Here is a 5,936-nt window from a genome sequence, read left to right as displayed (position 1 = left end):
GGAAGGGACCCACACTGGAGCAGTTCATGAAGAACTGCAGCCCATGGGAAGGACTCACATTGGAGAAGTTCATGGAGGACTGTCTCTTGTGGGAGGGACCCCACGCTGGAGCAGGGGAAGCGTGTGAGGAGTCCTCCCCCTGAGGAGGAAGGAGCAGCAGAGACAACGTGTGATGAACTGACCGCAACCCCCATTCCCTGTCCCTCTGCACCGCTGGTGGGGAGGAGGTAGAGAAAATCGGGAGTGAAGTTGAGCCCAGGAAGAAGGGAGGGGTGGGGGGAAGGTGTTTTAAGATTTGGTTTTATTTCTCATTATCCTACTCTGATTTGATTGGTAATAAATTAAATGAATTATTCCCCAAGTCAAGTCTGTTTTGCCCATGAGGGTAATTGGTGAATGATCTCTCCGTGTCCTTACCTCGACCCATGAGCCTTTCATTATATTCTCTCTCTCCTGTCCAGCTGAGGAGGGGAGTGATAGAGTGGCTTTGGTGGGCACCTGGCATCTAGCCACAGTCAACCCACCACAAGACTGTTACAGAGAAAGAGTCCCACCTTTTCCCCAGGCTTGTTCCAGCTCCCTCCTCTTGTGGATAGACTGTCCTTCATAAAAAGTAATTTGCTGTTGTTTTCAACAAATATGTTTCATCTGGATCAGGAAACTGATGCAGCTGACTGCTTGGCTGCAAGTACATTGATGTCAGTAAAAGGTGGACAGGGAGAGTCCATGATACGGGTTAGGAAGTGAAGGGACAGAATCCTTTTTACAGAAGTAAACGTGTGACTGCAGCTAGAAAAACTGAGGAGTCTGGCAGCAGTATTTGGTTTCAAAAGCAGAAAAAAAAAATTCTGTAACTCAGAATGAGTAAACAGTAGCATATATTAGAGGAGTAGTTTAAATCAGCCATCATGAAAATGAATCAAATCAGTGAACGGGAAACTTTGATTTAAATGATTGCTTTTAATCTTGAATTACAGTTGTATTTTTTCTTAAAGACTGATTTTTCACTGATTGGTAACCAGTAAAATGTGCTGATTATAGTCTTTATGCGTAATTTAGCATTTATCTTTGCTAACAAACAGGGCATGCTATATCTACATACATCTGAGACATTTCAGATGTTAACATAACATTTATATGGATTCTTAATTTTTATGTACATTTTACTATTTTAGAAGATGAGGACTGTTTCATTTCTTTTTTTACTAGATAATTATTACGCTTTTACTTGTGATTCATATCAAACTAGTGGATAAATATGGGAATTGAAAGAAAAACCTTGAGAAAAAAACTCTTTATAGTTGCTTTTAGTTAAATAAGATTACTATAAATGTATTTGAACCTTCTTATTAAGAAGATTATCTAAGTATGTTTTGCATTGAAAAAGATTTTATTTAAAAAATGGAAGTATACTTGTAGGAAGATGAGATAATTGATTTTGATCACTCAGTCTTTTAAGTGTGTAGAACTAGTAGAGATCATCCTGTCCTTTCCACTGGTCTTTTATTTATGGATGGAAATAATGAAAAAAAATCAGCTGGGATAATTCATTTAAGTGAGCTTGTTGAGTAAATACTTCCACCTTGCTTGCAGAAAAAGATGCTTGTCAAAAACTGGTTTAACACTTCAGCAAACCGAGATTAATTGTTCAGCAGCTTGACTTTCCTTATAGCTTGAAGAGAAAGTCCATACTGCTTAATAATACTACTTTTGTAGTATATGTTTTGTAAAGCAAACATATTTAAAATTAAATTTTAGATTAACCAACATGATTGATTTTATTGTTATTTTATTTTAGAGACCCGGAGAAGTTACCAGGGAAGAACCATTTTTCAGCCTTACACTTAATTGAGCACAAAGTCAGGATCTTCTAGAAACCAGGTACTTTTCTTCATGTTTAAGAAGGCTGTACATGATTGGAGGAGCCTGTCTTTTAGCAAAGTTAGAAAAAATATCATTCAGATGTATAAATCTCTAATATTGCTGCAGAATATTCATTCTTTGACTTCTGATGTGTTTTGAAATGAGCAGTAGTTCATACTACTATCAACTTTGCTTAAAGTAAGTGCAAGAGCAATGAAATAGTAGTCATAAATAAAATCAGGATAAATCACGTTACTAATAAAACTAGTGATAAATAAAAAAAAAATCATACACAAAGAGATGGACTTTGTATGAGACAATCTGGCTAAGTAATAAGAACTTTTTTTTTTTTTTTTTTTTTTGCCATTCCAGCTAAAGCCTTTTGGTGCCTATGCTGTTCTCAGCAACAGAGTAAGTGAAAATCTGTAGCAGTTAGATGCAGTGGTTTTCCTTATGGTTATAAGGCTAGTGGCCATACATTGTAGTTCAGCTTATTAGCCTTTAGATGGCATTAGCTCCTTGAACATTCTAGGTTTTAATTTTTCTAACGTATTTAAGTGTGAGTTGAGGGAATACAGCAATAACTTCTGAACTGATATTTTTTTAGGAGAACACAGTCAGTACACTCAATGCATGCTGCCCCCTCCCCCCCCAAAAAAAAAAAAAAAAAGATAAAGAGAAAAACAGAAAAAGATTTTTGACTGAAAACACGAAGGATGCAGCCCAGATCCAGAGCACAGGGCTGAGAAGTGTCCAGTTCTGAGCTCGGTCTGTTCCCAGGCATTGTACTACAACAACTCTGAGGTGTAAATAAAGCAGCAGGGGATTGTCAGGTTGTTTTCCCATCTATTCTGCCTCTGCCAGCTGTAAACAGGCACAGAAATACACTGTTTTGTTGGCTTGATGCCAGGAGAGGCTCTTTGTATGCTGAAGTGATACATTACTGGCTCCCTGTGCCCTGGCTAGGTCTGGTTCCATTGTTGATGTGTGAAGTGACAGTATTGCAGTATGTAGTTGTGATTAAGATTATGAAAAGAAGTGTAACTGATAGCACACTGCTTTGCTGAAAATACCATTGTGTTCCTAGGTTTTGTGAACCACTGCAAGTAACTTTTGAAACTATGGATTTTCCACACACTGTGTTGTATTTCAGTAGGATACAGGGCTTCTGCATGTTTTTAAGTACAAAATTCATGTGCGTTCTGTGTAACAGATAGTATTAATTCAGCTGATGATGACACATAGGGGCATTTAAACTGTGTATGCCTCTGCTGCAGAATGTTTTCAATGATATGCCAAATTAACTGAATGACGCATTAACTGAAAAGGAAAAGAATCGAGTAATGTTGCCATAGTTAGCAATGTGCAGTTCCTCCTTAACTGCAGACCTTTTAAGCCTTTTTTCATCTCAGTCTCAAAGCACAGAACTTCTTTAACAAGTGCTGCTAGATCCATTTTGTAGTTGAGGAAACTGGAACATCAAAATTTGACGATACGCACATGATCTTCCAGGAAGTGTCTGACATATCTGGAAATGGAACCTGGGTGGGTTCCTGATCTCTATTCTTGTGCCTTAACTGTCAGATTAATTTTCCATTTGCTGTACATCTTTATATGGTAATAGTGTTGCTGTTTTCCACGAGATAGTCTGAGCTAGTGTCCAGATTAGAACAATGGCTATGACAACTGTTTTCTCTTTGATAGAGTACCATAAAAATGCACAGTGCTTTAAAGTAAGCACATGTGTCAACAAAGAACGCAAAGTACTGACTGCTGCCAATGCCTGTTTCCTTGACTTAAAAGTGTCTTCTTTTGTGTGCATGAAGTTTAGACTCCACAGGATGCTACTCCATGGATTTCCACTGTTTTTTCTGAAGTCAGCAAGGTTGTAGCTATATAAGTGAAGTCTGAATTTTGCCTTCTAGTTTCAAAGTGAGCATTTAATAATCAAGTAGACATCAGAGTGTATTTCGTGATGGCTTTTAGCTCAATGATATACAACATTGCAGTTGAGTAGGCTTTCATTGCAGCTGCATTTCAATTCTACTTAGTAAGGTTGCTAAAGGAATGTCTTGTTCTCATGCCATATTTGTCTTGCTCTTTTTTGTAATTTATTTACTTTGGAGAGCTGAACCAGACTTAAGCATCTGTTTCTCGATGAGGTTTTTTTGGGGGGGGTGTTTTGACCCAGTATTACAGATGGTTTCACTAAAGAACATAACAGTTAAGTGATTAGCCCAAGGTAATCCAGTGAATGGCTCAGCCTTCCTGAAAATGTTAAACTCTTCTGGCTCCCTGTCTTTTAAACTAGTCTAGCCGCTAAATCATATTGGCTCCCAAATGACATGAAACCGAGAACTGGAAGTCACTTTTCATACTGTCTAATTGTCCATCTTATGTGGGAAAATGTCTGTAAAAATCCTGCCTGGGAATCCTACCAATTTTTTTTTTAATAATGTTAAACAAAGCTTTTTGCATCAAATAGTTTATTATCTGTTGACGTTATTCACAGAGAGTATACATACGTAAAGTTGAGCACATGTCTTACCAGAACAAAGCAAGAGTGCGCAGCACCTGTGAGGTGAGGTTGTATGTGATCTGCCCAGCAGAAAACGGATGCTGTTTAAGAAAAAGACGACAGTTTCTGCTATAGCCAGTATAAAAAGAAAGGGAAAAAATTATCTCAGAAAAGCATCTTTTCTTGTATAGTGATTTTTAAAAGAAAGCATTTCCAGTTACTAAAATTTTTTCTTTCCAAGTATTATTCCAAGGGTTTCTTCTCTGTGCCCTTTTCTCTTTCCCGTTATTTTTGTTCCAGCCTGGATAGCATTATGATGACCATGACAATGTGAGGCAGTAAGTGAGGAAAGGTTTGTGAGGAGAATCTGTTATTAGGCTGATATAGTGGTAAAAATGGCCATACTTTAAGGCACAGGTTTGATCTGAGGAAAAGTTTGTTTGTCCAGTACCTTATCTGTAATTGTTACTGTGTCATCTGGTTTAATAATAAAAAAAAAACAACTGGCTTTTATTTTCCATTTGCCTGTGCAATTTCCCTGTCCATCCCTGTTTCAATTGTGAAAACAATTTGTGAAGACAAAGGGAGTCAAAATATGGAGAAAGTTGAATAGAAAAAGAATGCTAAAAGGCTTTTTTACTTACTCACAGGGGAGGTTGTTTGCTTTTGGGAGAGGGAGATGGCTTCTAATAGCAAAACATTACTTAAAAACAAATCAGTAAATCCTACTGTATAAATAAATTGTGCATATAAATTAATATAAGATAAAAATTGTTAACTGAAGAGACGCACCTTATTACTTTAAAGTTTAACTTGCATCTTTGTATCTTTTTAAAAATACAATTTTATTTTGCATATCAACTTTATAAACAAAATATGTGCGTCTTTCAGTTTTGTGGCTTGCAATGTAATATTACCTACTGATGTAAAAGTATTTTACCCACATTAAATCCCGATTTCATATTTCTTTTAACATTCTTAATATAAAAACTATTTTATATAAATACCTCTCTAAATAAAAATCATTCCTGATTTGCTAAGAAGGTGAAGCTAAAGATATATACACCTAGCTAAAGAATAACCTGAACCAAATTCTAAAAGTTAAAAATACTTCCAATCTGGCAGAAATCAATGTTTGAATACACATCCTTAGAAGTGGATTGACATAGCTGTTGCATAATCAGCTATTCCAGGATAACAGCTCTTACTTGGATAGGCTCTTCCAGAACAAAAAATGGGTTTATTCCAAAATAATCTTTTTACAAAGTAGAATTACTCTTCAATGATTGGATTATCGTATGCTGAAATAAAATACTCACCTGAGAAGAGTTGGTTCAACCAAATAACCACTTTGTAACAAGTATTTTGGTTAGTTTCTCTGGGGTAGCTAGGGTAAGATGTGGCATCCTGAGGTTTTCAAACAAGGGGAAATTAAGTAAGTTTTGACTGAAACAAGTACCTAGCTCATTGTATCACTCCTAACTCATCAAGACATGTAGGATGACATTTCAGAAGAACAATATTTGGGAGGTCTTTCTCTAAAACAAAATGTTAT

This window comes from Pygoscelis adeliae, unplaced genomic scaffold (genome assembly GCF_000699105.1).
Source record: "Pygoscelis adeliae isolate BGI_AS28 unplaced genomic scaffold, ASM69910v1 Scaffold66, whole genome shotgun sequence".
In the NCBI taxonomy this organism is placed as follows: Eukaryota; Metazoa; Chordata; class Aves; order Sphenisciformes; family Spheniscidae; genus Pygoscelis; species Pygoscelis adeliae.
This window is presented reverse-complemented; position numbering follows the sequence as displayed.